The 15,186-nt window shown below is 43.0% G+C and overlaps 1 protein-coding gene and 1 pseudogene across 1 annotated transcript in view; both read right to left on the minus strand.

Moving 5' to 3' along the window:
• The window catches only part of Aak1 (AP2 associated kinase 1), a 161,277-nt gene that overhangs the window by 94,645 nt on the left and 51,446 nt on the right, over positions 1–15,186 (minus strand).
• On the minus strand, positions 1,861–1,969 carry LOC131907511 (5S ribosomal RNA; annotated as a pseudogene).

The following is a 15,186-nucleotide window of genomic DNA, read 5'->3' on the forward strand; positions in this document are numbered from 1 at the left end:
ATTCCAGTTTAACTCCATGTTAAAACTTTCATTTGAGCCTCACATCACCTGAACATACTACCCAGTACCTTCATCCAGCAGTCTCTAAGTCACAGTCCTTCACCCAGTACTGCATGCCAGCTCAAGGTCTTCTTCTCACCCGAACTCATGCCATCACTCAACTGGGTTCACTAAGTCTTGACCATCCTATACCCTAACTTCAGAATCCCTTCAGCTCCATCCCTTACTCCTCTCTTAGCTCCCGACGTATCTATTCCTCCAGAAAAAATGAATCCTAAGTTTCTTTTCAAAGATATATATCTAGTAATCTCTTAAAAGCATTAATGAAGCCCCAAGCAACAGGCTAAATTCCTTAGTGCAACAGTAAAATCTTTATATTTTTCTCATCTTAAAAACACAAAAACAAAAACAAAAAAACATTTTATTTGTTTACCACTGCATGGCATTTGTGTGGACAGAGGACAACCTGAGTAAGTTGGTTCTTTCTCCGATCTTGTAGGTCCTGGGACTCAAACTCAAGTCATCAGACTTGGCAGCAAGTGCCTTTACTCACTGAACCATGGGCCCTATTTTTCTTATCATTAAAAAAAAAAAAAATCTAGAGCTGGAAAAAAATGACTCAGCTGTTAAGAGTGCATACTGCTCTTGCAGAGGACCAGAGTGTGGTTCCCATAACCCATATCAGGAAGCTCATAACTGCCTGTATCTCTAGCTCCAGGATATCCAATGCCTCTGACTTCCTTGGGGATCTACACCTGTGTGCACCACGCACACACACACACACAATAAATAAATAAGTAAACAAGTAAATAAATAAATAATAAAATCTTAATAATTGTAAAGAAAAGTTGAAAAGCTCATACTGCAGACATCCACATGCTCACCACTTATGGTCCACAGTTATGATTCTGCTACACTCTTTAACTTCTACCATCTATCTATGCAAACATCAACTCCTCTTACCTTTAACTTCTAAGTCAGTGAAGACCTCGGGCATTTCACTCTGTTTCAGCATACATGTTTTAAATGTAATTTGGGGTGTCAATCATTTTTTTGTTTTTTCTCTTTTGATGCTGGGAATGGACCCAGCACCTCCAGCATACTAAGAACACACTTTGCTACTGAGCTACAACCCCCAGCCCTTGGGTGTCAACTTGACTGGACTGGGGGTGAACATGGAACTAGTAAAGTATATTTCTGGGTATGTGTTTATGAAGAATAGTGATGTACAGGAGAGTGAACTGGGTAGGAAAGGTCAACACCAAATACAGGGCACTGTCCAATAAGCTGGGGATACTCCTTTCCTCAGGTTTTCACTCTCCTGTGCCCATATATATGTTCTCTAGTGTTGCTGCCTTGAACATCAAATGCTAGGTTTCTCAGCCTTTAGACTTGGACTTGCACCAATGGCCTGCCTAGAAAGCTTTGGACTGAAGACTGCAGTGCTGGCTGTGCCCACACCCTCATTAATAAGTTCAAGGTTCACAGGTTCTTTTGGGGGTAGGAAATAAATAAGGTTTATTTACACTGAACTATGTGAATCTTTAGGATACTATTCAATGAGGTCTGAGAAATGCATACATACACACAACTCAAACCCCATCAATATATAAGACCCTCTCACTATACAGAAAGTCCTTGGGCTCCCTCCAGACAGTACCACTCATTCTCCCCAGCAGTAACCACTAATCTGATTTTCTAGATCTGTTCCTAGGTTTATCTACTTTAGTACCAAACATAAATAGAATCAGTGATTCTTTTTTCTTTCTTTCTTATATTTATTTACTTGTTTTTGAGACATTGTATCATTCTGTATCTCAGGCTATTTGTTTGTTTTTTGTTTTTGTTTCTGTTTTTTTAAGCCTACAGCACCTGGTATTCCCAGGCAGTCTCTCATCCAAGTACTAACCAAGCCCAACCCTGCTTAGCTTCCAAGATCAGGTGCATTCAGGGTGGTACAGCTGTAGACTGTTTTTGAGGCAGGGTATCATTCGGTACCCCTGGCTAGTCTCAACTCTCAATCCTCCTGTCTCAGCCTCCCAAGCATTAGGACTGCCAAGATTACAGGCCTACGGTCTCACACTTGACTTAAGAGTGTTTATGAGTTGAGTCCTTCTCTGTCCTCCTGTGTCCCAATACTCTCTAGTCCCCTCACCTTCTCCTCCCCACCACTAATCCTTCAGATGAAAACCGTTTCCAGCCTTTCTCCCAGTAGGTTCACCTATAGCATTCCCATCGGCTGGAATATCCAGTATCCAATCTTCCCTTTGTAAACGTTTAAACTAACACCTCTTCTATAAAATCTGACCTTCCCCTGCCACTCTAGTTTTCTCATGACTCCACATTTGGCTGATCCTTCTGTTTGTTTTTAATCAAAATGCGTTGTGATAATCTGGAATAAATTAAAGCCAGGGCAAAGAAGGAACCACTCTGTAGAAACAGTACTTGGTATTTTACATGGGTTTAAGATCTTTGAACACTTTGAAAGCAGCACTGTAGACTATCTTCCAAATGAAGTACCTGAAAAATAAATCCCACCAAAGAAAATAAAAAGGGAAGAAGAGGCCAGGGTGGTGGTGGTGCATGCCATTAATCCCAGCACTCTGGAGGCAGAGGCAGGCACATCTCCTTGAGTTCAAGGCCAATCTGGTTTACACAGTGAGTTTCAGACTAGACAAGACTACATGGTGAGTCTGCCTCCAAAGGGGTAGGGGCAAGAATTTATTTATCTTAGGATCCTTAGGGCCCAGAAGGATCCTATGACAGATAACTAACAAACATTTGATAGATTAAAAACAAATGTTGTTTCTCCACTTAAAATTCTCCTCTGGCTCTTTACCATTTGCAAGATGACATCCACATTCACATTAAGGCCAAGAGTGTCTGGCAGAATCTTTTTGCATATGCTCTCTGTCGGAGAGCCTGTCCTCTCTGCACCTTGTAAAACTGTACCTCTAAATCCAAAGGTGGCTCAAGCTAGGCCATCCAACAGAATACAGTCCATCCCACACCCACCTTGACTCTCCTTCGCTGGTCAGACCCACTTCTCTGCAGATTGGGACTGGATTCTCTCGGAGGCAAGGATGCTTTATTTTAACCACTGTAGGAAATACATTGATCTAGTTTACCATACTCTATCCTATGCTGAGACCATGTTCAGATACACTTTGTCAGGTGATCCCCATTCCAAAGCCAATTGAGCCAGGAAGGGAGAGCTGGTCCATGCTCTCACTTGAGAATGTGAAATAATGATCCAGGAACTATAATCAGATGGCACTGTACAACCCCATCAATGTGGCTGCAGTCAATCATTGCTGTGCTCTCAAATAAGCATATTCTACAAATAAGAGATTTCTGTAAAAAAAAAAAAAAGAGGGGGGGGGGGGCGTGGGGGATAGACACTTGGAAGATGTACTCTGAAAGAGAGGCTTCAAAGGGAAAGAAGCAGACATAAGAGCCGCCTAGTAACTTCCCAAAATTCACAAAAATCAAGTCAGACTTCCTGCTGTTGTGTCCTAGAAGGCTCTCCCATATTTATCCAGTACATTACTTTTCCTGTAATCTAATTCAAAATAAACTTTTGTTCCTTGCATCCCTAAGATACCTTGAACCAGTGTTTGCAAAATATATGGCAGTTTTAATAATCTTAGCAATTACAAACTCCTTTCACAAAAAGTCAAGAACAGAGTACTAGAATAGACTTATTAAAAATTGCACTAGATGAGTTAGAATTTTTAAGTAGATTCACATAGAATAAATTTATAGTAACATACAGACATAAAGAAGAAAAATGGCCCAAATCTCCTGGGAAGGAAGCAGTGATAGGAACTGTCAATGGTCCGTGTTGTTATGCAGATCAGGGTTCGTAAGTGGGAGACATTCCTACAGTTCAAAATGATAGGAGAGATGATTATAATGCTTCCAACACCAAACAATGCTTCCTGTTTTAGGTGATAAATACGCCAGTCACTCTGATCTGCTTACCAGACACTATATGCATGTACCAATGCATCACTACACCTTATAGCTACATGTAATTAGTTTTTAAATTTTTGTTACATTGTGTGTGTGTGTGTGTGTGTGTGTGTGTGTGTGTGTGTGTGTAGTTTTACCTACTTTAGCATGGTACATGCCACAAAGTGTGGGGAGATCAGAAGACAGCTTGTGGTTTGATTCTCTCTTTCTACCCTAAGGGTCCCAGGCATCAAACTCAGGTGAAGGTCCGGCTTAGCCACAAGCACCTTTACTACTTGTGTGCCTGTGTGCAATTATTATGTTTTAGTTAGACACATATATGAGAAGTGTTTAGCTGTTTAACTGGGTTATCAGAAAGAATTAATAGAAAATAGGATTTAGCCTTCCAGGCAGAAGAAAAGCACAGGTTAGAATCTTTCATATCACGTTATAAAAATCCAGCCTTGGGCTGGAGAGATGGCTCAGAGGTTAAGAGCACCGACTGCTCTCCCAGAGGTCCTGAGTTCAATTCCCAGCACCCACATGATGGCTCACAACCATCTGTAATGATATCTGGCACCCTCTTCTGTATATATAATAAATAAATAAATAAATAAATAAAGAAAGAAAGAAAGAAAGAAAGAAAGAAAGAAAGAAAGAAAGAAAGAAAAAAAAAAGAAAAAAAAACAGCCTCTCAAGCAAGGGTTGTCTCCAGAAATGATTGGAAGCACATCAGCCACACCTGGTAAGCTGTTTCTCCTGGTGGGTAAGGGTGAAGAGAATGGGACACTTCCCTGGGGCTTGGCAGGGCCGTTAATATGCTGGCACAGACCTGTTACTGGTGGTTATTATCATTAAGTTCTGAGATTTTGTTCACCATGGTTTTGTGTAATAGTTTTATTTTTTAAATACTACACATAAATATTTTTCTCTTGATTATTGAGTGTTGAATGGCTCCTTCAATCTGTATGAGAAGCAAGTGGTTCCTCTAGTTTTGGCCCTCTGTGAACAGAGCAGAGAAGTCACCCTGAGCACCAGCCTCCATGTGGTCCTTTCACTATGTGCCACAGAATCCCTAAAAGGTTGGAACACTCCTCAAGGGAAAACAGAAACTTTGAAAGTGACTCCAGCGGAAGCAGGAGCTGAGGCAGGAAAAGAAACCATCCTGAGAAGTGATTCTGGCTCCCAGCGGGATTCCAGAAGCAAAAGCTCCAGGATGGACACTCCTGGAGCCTCAAAGGCACAGCTCAGATCACACCTGCCTTGGGCTCCAAACCAAACAATAAGAGACAGCAAACTTCACAGAAGCAGAGCTCAGGCAGCCTAGAAATCGGATGAGCATGAAGTCATCATGACTGACAACAAACAAGCACCAATCCAAGAACGGGGCTTAAAAGGAGGGTGGGTCTTCCACTAACCAGAGTCCCGGGGCCTAAAAGCAGACAAAACAAAACAAAACCAAAAACCTGTTAAGAAGGAAGCCTGGAGGTCAGTGTAGAGTAGCTAGAAAACCTGGGGTAAAGTATGTGAAACTAAATTAGGAAAGCGCTCACTCCAAAACCAGGACAGGGGCCAGGAGAAACCAAGATACCTCAGGGATTAATAAATAAAGTTCACGCCAAACGAGGAAGCCAATCTGAAGAAGATCAGAAGATCCCAGCAGACTTCTTCCAGAATGTCCAGCACCACAGTCAAGGTGCTCAAGGTGAAGGAGAAAGAGAAATGGGAGCTGAGGACTCCACAAGCTGTACTCTGTCACCAGCCAGCAGTCCTAAAACAGGCAAACTTGGCCTACTAGAAAAGGCAGCCGATAGGTACCTGGAAAGCAACAGCCAATGTGTATGAGAAGCCTAAGAATCCCTCTGTCCTCAAAATTCCACTTCTAGAATGCTATCTTAAGAAGATAATCTCATGCATGAGGCCCTGGTTTCAACTCCCAACACCACATAAACAGGGTGTGGTGGTAAATGCCTGTAATCCTAGCGTATGGGGGGTAGAAGCAGGAAGATCAGGAGTTCAAGGTCATTCTTGGCTATATAGTGAGTTCAAAGCCAACCTAAACTACATGAGACCCCTGTCTCAAAAAAAAAAAAGATAATCTGAAATATCAGTGGAATATGTACAAAACACACATATAAAAACCTATAAACATAAAAATAGTCCTATAATTTGGTTAAAAAGTAAAGTTTATGTTGTCAAAGAATAAAAGATTTTTTAATTAACTTTAAAACAAGTAAAATCCTAAACAATGTTGGCATGTTCTTGATATATTAGTCAAAAGGAAGAAAACTATGTTCTGTTTATCACAAACATGGCTATGTAACAATGTGTGCTGCAAAAGGCAAAAAATAAACACATAAAAATTCTAACCAAAACACACACAAAAAATTCTTAGAATAATTTACCTGCAGAAGCCGGGCGTTGGTGGCGCACGCCTTTAGTCCCAGCACTTGGGAGGCAGAGCCAGGTGGATCTCTGTGAGTTCAAGGCCAGCCTGGTCTAAAGAGTGAGTTGCAGGACAAGCACCAAAACTACACAGAGAAACCATGTCTTGGGGGGAAAAAAAAAAACCTACAAATGATGAAATAGTGGATATTTTCTTCTTCCTTATCCTTTTCTGGTTTTTTATCTTTTGTTTTTGTGTATGTGTGTGTGTGTGTGTGTGTGTGTGTGTGTGTGTGTGTGTGTGTGTGTAGACAGAGAAAGAGAGAGAGAGGTGTGTGTGTGCATGTGTGCACATGCTCCAGGCACACATGGAAATCAGAGAGCAACTTCTGAAAGGAGATTCTCTTCTTCCCACATGGGTCCAAGGATTGACCTCAAGTCATCACTTGTGAGGCAAGCAAGCACTGTTACCTGGTGAGCCATCTCACTGGCACCTTTTTCTCTACTTTCAGCAATGACCATATATCATGTTTATGTCATCATAAAAAAATTAATTGGTTTGTTTTTAAACAAAAACTTGTCCTCCATTTTTTTTATTCTCTCATACACTACATTCCAACCAAAGCTCCCCCCCCCCACTCCTCCCAGTCCCTCCCCACCTCTCCTCTTCCCCCATGCCATTCTCCCCCAAGAAAAGTACTGGCCTCTCAAGGACACCAACCAAACAAGGCATAGCAAGATTTAAGACCAGATACAAACCCTCACATCAAGGCTGGTTGAGGCAACCCAGCAGGAGGAGAGGGGTCCCAAGACCTGCCCTCCATCTTTAGGGGAGCTGTTATCTCCAAACAAGATCTGGGGCACACCAGAACCTACTAATGAGTGAGGTTACTCCAAGGAAACGCCCCTGTCTTTGTAAGACCAAGGCTGGGACTAGGCCAGTGTAGATGGTGCACTTAGCCAAGGCAGGTAAAAATTTCAAGGAACGCCCCCAAACAGTCATCAAAATAAATTTAGTCATCTAAATACATTTAGATAAAGCTGGGGTTTGCACGGATTTTTCCTCTGGTCTGTTTCCATCCATTATGGCTGGGAACAGCACTGTTACTGACTCTGACTTTATTTTAAGTTCACATATTTTGTTTATCATGAAGTTTTTGCACTAATTTGTTTCCATGCTTATTATCATTCCACCTAACTAACTTCATGGAATATGTGTTCCACCGTGGTCTGGCAGTGAGTGGACCAATACTTGCCTGCTGCTGGTAGCACTAAGTAGGAACAAAGAATGAGAACAGTCAGGTAGGAGAGGAATCTGGTGTAGAGATTCTTTCTCAATCCCAAATTTGACAGGGCCACAGCTCCTACAAGGTTCTCCTCACACTACTCCATTAGCCCATCTCCCTTTCTTGGTGATTTTCAGGGATCAAAAATGAAAAACACACTGAGCAGTGGTGGCACACACCTTAATGCCAGATCCCAGCATTCAGGAGGCAGAGGCAGGCATAGATCTCTGTGAGTTCCAGGCTGGCATGGTCTATAGATCTAGTTCCACAACATACAGGGCTACACAAAGAAACCTTGTCTGGGAGAAAGAAAAAAAAAGATAAAAGAAAAAGAATGTTCCAGCTGGTGTGGTAGCACATGCCTTTAATCCAGTACTCAGGAGACAGAGGCAGGCACATCTCTATTATTTGAAGCCAGCCTAGTCTACATACCAAGCTCTAGGCCAGGCAAGTCTGTATAGTGATACTCTGTCTCAAAACATCCCGCCACAAAATAACAATAAATCTGTCCCAGGGACTGGAGAAGTGCTTCAGTGGTTAAGAGCACTTGCTGCTCTTGCAGATGACTCAGGTTTGATTCCCAGCACAGACATGGTAGCGACAACCATATGTAATTCTAATTCCAGGAGATCTGATGCCCTCCTCTGGCCTCCCTGGGCACTGAGCACTGACATGGAGCACACATCATACTAACAGACAAAACACGCACACACATAAAAATAAAGTCTTTAAAAGAAGATTTGTTTCAGCTTAGCCTCGTTGACAAGATTGCTCTGTGGTGCTAAGGCCACATGGCCCGTCCCCCAGTGGACTTGCATATCTTCCAGCCTCTTTTCAGCGTATCTGTTTAGGACATTCAAAAATAGCACTGTTGAAATTCAGCTCTGTAACAGCCACTTTCATGTGTATTATCTAATCGAATCCTCATGACAAGCCTGGGAGGCAAGTATTATTAAACTTCTGGCCAGAGAGCCAACCACAGGTTTGCAATGAGCCAAAGAACCCCAGTCTTCTGCCCAAAACCTGGTGTGTGCCCAACGCTGCCCAACGCTATTGGGCTGTGCCCAACAGGCTCATTTCCTAAAGTCAATCCACCAGACATGCTTCCAAAGTACCCTTCAGCACACCCAGCTGACAGTCCTATCAGTCAATTGACTTTCCTATCCAACATCTATCACACAAAATGAAACACAACAGGGCAAGAAATTCACTGAATTTTCTGTTGTCTGACTTAGTTTGGGCCACTGTGCAGGCCACTGCACAGGCAAAGAACTAGAATCCTGGGTGTGATTTACTGCCCCAAGTGAGGGAGAAACGGTAGCTAACATTCCCTGTGATGTATTCATTCTAGATTACCCTCACCTCAAGGACAAGGAAAGCTGAGTGACAATAGGGGGAGTGTCAAATAACTACTAGTGTGCTGGCTGTGGGTGTATCATGTTCTACCATCCACTACATTTTTCAGAGCAGACTATAGAAGAGACTTCATCCTGAGTCACAGGCATCCTGATTCCAGTCCCTCTTCTGCCCTCTGTGTCGGCTGTAACAGCAGAAGGCAGGGTAATCCACACTGTGATGAAAGGAGCCAAAGTGCTAGCAAGACCTCTTCCTTTTTTTTTTTGTTTTCTTTCCTAGACAGGGTTTCTCTTGTGTAGTTTTGGTGCCGGCTGTCCTGGAACTCACTCTATAGACCAGGCTGGCCACAAACTTACAGAAATCCACCCGCCTCTGTCTCCCAAGAGGTGGGATTAAAGGCGTGCACCACCACCGCCTGGCTGCAAGACCTCTTCTTATCCTTCCCATGTTTATTTCCACAGGAGGGACCCAAAGCAAAAGCAGCACACTCGGATGGGGGCTAACACTGTGTCCAAGGAAGGCCTGAGATGTCAAGATGGAACTCTTATTTTCCAGTTTTCTACTTCTCTAACCCTGCCACTTTTATCATCATAAAAGCATGCTGAGAGATTCAGAGTTCCAGTGTGGAATGAGCTGATGGAGTGGCAGTTAGGGAAGAAGATTTAGAATCTATTGCATTCCTCCTCCTCCTCTTCCTCTTCCTCCTTCTCCTCCTCCTCCTCCTCTCTTCCTGGGGCTATAGAAGGAACACAGCCTCCTGGCTTCTCAGATTTCAAAAAGTAAATAATTGCTATAAATCAAGAGTTTCAGATAAAGTTAAAACGGGTAGAATTAGATGAAAATCAGACCATGCACACATCCAATGGAGTCACATTAGGAAGAGTATGTAAAGGGGAGGGATGAAAACTATTTTCTATGAAACTGCGCACGCGATTAGTGATGCAATGCTAAGGAAACCCGAGAGTCCAACACTAAGTGCATCAGCAACCTGGCTCAGAACAGAGTTCAAATGCAATGAGATCCCATTCCCAAGTCCTCACCTTCTCCCTGCTCCCCGACCTGTACACCATTGCTACTGCTTACACACTCAAAATTGCATCCAGGGTCAATGAAGTCATTTCTAAAAGTCTCAATACCAAAAAGGGATTTCCCTCCCCACTCTCTATCCCCCAAACTACTAACTGTTCAAATTTTTAAAGTCCTGACTATAAGCAGCATCCCTACCTTGCACTTCACCTTAGAAACCCTGCACCCCTTGTTCTGTCTCTAGAGCCCATCATGCCTCCTTTAGGAACTTCACTCCAGGCTGAAGTGTTCCCTTCTCTTGTACTTCTCAATTGTTCCCCTCCCGCTTCCTCTTGCTCACTAATATTTACACAGGATCCATGGCTCTCTGACCTAAAAAAGGAAAAAACAAATCTCATTTATTTCTCTCTTGATCCAACTCAAAACCTCTGTTCCTTTCTTCTCTTCACAAGCAAACATTTTTAATTGCCTGGTTTCTTGTGCCCCATTCATTCTTCTTTATTACACCTCCTCCCTCAGGCATTCAGAAACCTCTTACAATCCCTGGGGCTCAGTCCAGGGCACACCTTCCAGATGCCCTCTCCGATGGTAGCCGTGCAAGGGTTTTCACTGGCATGCTTCCAACACTCTACTTTGGAGTGTTCTGCGTTCCTCCAGTACCTCTGCCCACTTCATCTCTGGAGGGCCCTATCTTTTCTATTCCCTAAGAGTTACTGTCTCCTCAGGACTCAGTTAAGAGTCATCTTATTTCACTCCACAACGCTCCTTGGGTGACCCCAGCCTTAAAGCACTTAAGCAAACTTTCATGACATTACTAATACTGACAACCAAAGGCAAGATCTGCACATTTCTCATTGATCTGCTGGAATTTCCACTTGTAATTTTTACAGAGACCGCAAACTCTGCCCTAAATATCATCCCCTCCTGTCTATCTCCCCAGCTTCACTTCCTTTCTTGTTGTGGCTGTGAATGTGACTGCCAGCTACCCCACACCCTACCCTCAGCAATTCCACTCCCTAATGTCTGAGCAATCGCCGAAGCACGATTTTCATGTCGGCGTATTCTGCCTGTACTCACTACCATAGTGCGCTCCAGAGCCATCTCCTTTTCCTTCTAGAACACTAGTTTCTTAGTACACTCTCAGAACAGAAAGTAGACAGATATAACTGCACAACCATCCAGTCACAAGTGAGTTAAATAATGCCATTAGGGACATGTGCCCACAGATGGGCTACTCTCATTCTCTTTCCCTGAAACATGAAATGGGCTGGCCTAAATCTTTGCTGGCAGCAGAGCCTGACAGCAAGGAAGAACAGGAGCTGCACAGCCACCATGCTGACTGAAAGAGCAAGCTACTGGAGAAATAGAAAACTGCAGGGATATACAATATACCAGGGACAGCTCTGTTTTCCTAACATCAGACCTTCTCAAGCAAGTGTCAGCACAACTTCCAGTTTCCTGAGAGACACTGCCTTTTTCCTTTCCTACCCCACTCCCACCCACTTTTAAGTCTAATTAAAGAGAGTAACCTTCCTGTGACCATCAAGAGTCTTGGTTAATACATTTGTTTGTGTTTTAGACAGGGCTGCTTATACAGGCCACATTGGTCTGGAACTCAAACAAGAAAAATCCTCCTGACTCAGCCTCCTGAATGCAGAGATGTCAGGCATGTGCCACCAAAGCTGAGTTAGGGCATGTGGATCTGCTCAGTTATTTCAGCCTTCACATCAGTAAAGTGATTAAAGCAGGCAAACTCTACTGAATGTCTAGGGTACTAACACACTACACTTTCCTGAGTGTTTTTTCCTATACTTAATCAATAGGGAAAAAAAATGGTTACTTCTGGCCCAAGGATGGGAAAGTGCATATTTTAAAACTTGAAGCTTTTAAAAGATGCTAAGTTTAGAATCAAATAAAAACAATATATTTTAACCTCAAATGTTATTCATGTCAAGTTTAACCTAAAAATTTTAATGTCAATTTTCAGCTCATTTACAATAAAACACACAGGGTAGCAGGGAGTTTGAGGCAGGGTTTCTCTGTGTAATATTTCTGGCCATCCTGGAACTCACTCTGTAGACCAGGCTGGCCTCAAACTCACAGAGATCTTCCTACCTCTGCCTCCTGACTGCTGGGATTAAAGGTGTGCACTACCACTGTCCAGAATAATGTAGGGTTTTTGTTTTGTTTTGTTTTGTTTTAGCTCAATTAAAACAATTTAGTAGATCTCACTTGGTATTTGGCAGGTGGGCTAGAGCATTTTCAATGTATTTTGAGCCATATCATGTTTTTAACATATTTAAAAAAATATTTTCACTATTCTTATTGCAGGAAAAAGATTAATCTTTCTTATAATACCATATTGAATGTAGTGTCCTCAAGAGTTGTTGTTTTTTGTTTTGTTTTGTTTTGTTTTTTTTAAGCAGCAACAGCAACAAAACCCTCTGGTTCTCTCAAAAGCGTCTAGATAAACTCACAAACCAATTACTAGTTACCCAATACACAAAGTACACATTGCAGTGTTATGAACTCCTTCATAAACAGCTGGATGCTGATATAGGGTCTAATTCAGCAGGCCTGAGGAAAGGCTCTGAGATGCACGTTTTTAAAATCTCCTAGACACCAAGATCATCAGCAGTTAGGGGAACAAATGCTCAGGGGTCAAGAGACAGTTGATGTTTCTGGGAATAAAAGGTAAAAACTTCAGTATACTGAGAACACTTAGCACAGAAGCAGAGCATGTCTTGGTTATACACCCAGCAGTGCGGGGTGGCAGTGAGGAGGTCTGGCTGTGGTGTCTTTTGCCCATAGGAGGGAGCTAATGACTGTAAATTTCTAGTCTCCTGAAAATATTTGCCACTGAGGAAAAACACCACAACCCACATTTAAGTGGCTATTCAAATATTCCACAGAACAGAGAACTCTGTGCCAGATGTCTGCTTAATCTAGTTTGAAAGTCAGGGAAGGTGAAAAGAATTGGTTACCCTAGAGTTACTTCCAAAGGCCCCAAAATGGTAGTCAAAGAAAAGAGAAGAGGCAGATCAGTTATGTAGAAATAAATTTCTATGTCCCAAAGTCTTTGCAAACATACAGAAAATAATGCTGCTGTCTAATGTCTAATGTGGCTGGGGCTGGAAGACATGCTGGAGTGTACCGCATCACTTCGATCTATCCGGAACTGTGTGTGGAGCACACATCCACTGTTAAGACTGTGTAACAGCATGACCTGGTAACCTTTCAAACAAATCTCCATGGGAGATATACTGAGGGGCAAGAGAAAGAACAATGAGTCCGAAGTCTGGAATCCTAGTTCTGGGCCAACTTTCATGAAAGGCAAGTTAGCCCTGGGCAAGTCACCTGACTTTTATGGAAACCTAGTTTTCTTATCTATATGATAACAATGTGGAGCTGGCAGAAAGGGGAAAACCCTGACTTTTGGGACACCTGCCACAATTTGGTGACTCTAGTGGGATGTGAAATGCATAGCCCCACCTCCTGAACTCTGCACAGGGGATGAATAGACACAGGCACTGTTACCTGTGGAGGTGTCAGCAGAAGGAAGAATTACAAGCAGCTATGAGCCTGAGCTATGGGGCAGGAAACTTAAGACCAGCTCTTCCTGCGGATGTTCCTCTTCCCACCAATCACTCATTTTCTCAGCATCAGCACATTTTCAAAACCTTTATAAAGGTAAAGAAATGTTCGAATATATGTCTTTCTGCAGAGTGTTCGGGAAACTGGAGTTTTCCGAAGTCACCCCATGGCCACCAAACAAGCACTACAGGAGTGGCCAGTGTCCCTGTGGCTGACAAAACAAAAGCCCCCTTACAACCTAAGAACGAAACCACACAGGAGGTTCAGATAGTGCCCCTTCACCTTCCTGAAGTCCTAGGATATAGTTTGTGTGGGATCCTTTGCCCTATACCGCACCAAGAGCTCAGCAGGGGTTCTGAGCATGGCAGTTTCAGTTCTTTTTTTTTTTTTTTTTTTTAAGATTGCAGTGTTTTTGTTTTAAATACAAGTTTTTCTTACACCTATGTTTCAAATAAAAGAATCTGAGGGCTGAGGAGATGGCTCCATCAGTAAAGCGACTGATGCACGAGCATGAGCACCTGACTCCAAATCCCAGTACCCATGTTTTTAAAGATCTGGGTGCAATGCTGTGTAATTCCTGCACTGAGGAGGTGGAAATGGGCAGAGCTCTCGGGCTTACAAGCCAGTTGGCCTAACTTAAAGTAATGATAAGAAGATCAACAACATGCCAGGCGGTGGTGGCGCACGCCTTTAATCCCAGCACTCAGGAGGCAGAGCCAGGCAGATCTCTGTGAGTTCAAGGCCAGACTGGGCTACAGAGCAAGATCCAGGACAGGCACCAAAACTACACAGAGAAACCCTGTCTCAAAAAACAAACAAACAAAAACCAAACAAACAAAAAAAGAAGATCAACAACATGCAGAATGATTAAAGGAGACTGTTATTTATTAAGTGGTGCAGTTTACCATGCAAGAGAAGCCATGAGGCACAATGAAACCCACTGTAGGAGTTTATTAAGGGAAAAGAATAGAAGGGGTGTACATAGGCCTATGGGGTGACCATGCAGAAAGAGAGTGGAAGAATAGGTGGAACCCACTTTTATAGGTGTCCCCCCCACACCCATGTACATATGGGCTTATGTAGCTACACCATGCATGCGCATAGATTGCGTGACCATGCTGCATGCAAATTATGTGATCACACAGCACACGGGTTATGTAGGACGTAAGGCCCTGGGATGACTAAGCATCTTGCCTGGCTACTGGACAGCACATGTGCGGTCATGTAGCTGGTAGAGTGGCTAGGAATTCTAACAGAGACACCCAGCACAGACCTCTGGCCTCCAGATGCACATGCACCCACCCACATGAACACCTACCCACATGCACACAAAAACGTGGATCTCTCTCTCTCTCTCTCTCAAAATCTCTCTCTCAAAATCTCTCTCTCAAAATCTCTCTCTCTCTCTCTCTCTCTCTCTCAAAATCTCTCTTTTCAAAGTCAATACCCACCCCCTCTCTGAACTGCCAAGCTAGCCTTGCATTCCTGATTTTCCTTCTACCTTGACCTCCTGAACCCTTACATTTATCACCATGCCTGGCTTTGCTCTTTCTCTTGAATGAAAACAACAACAAAAAATCCATCT

Source organism: Peromyscus eremicus, chromosome 3, assembly GCF_949786415.1.
Source record: "Peromyscus eremicus chromosome 3, PerEre_H2_v1, whole genome shotgun sequence".
Classification (NCBI taxonomy): Eukaryota; Metazoa; Chordata; class Mammalia; order Rodentia; family Cricetidae; genus Peromyscus; species Peromyscus eremicus.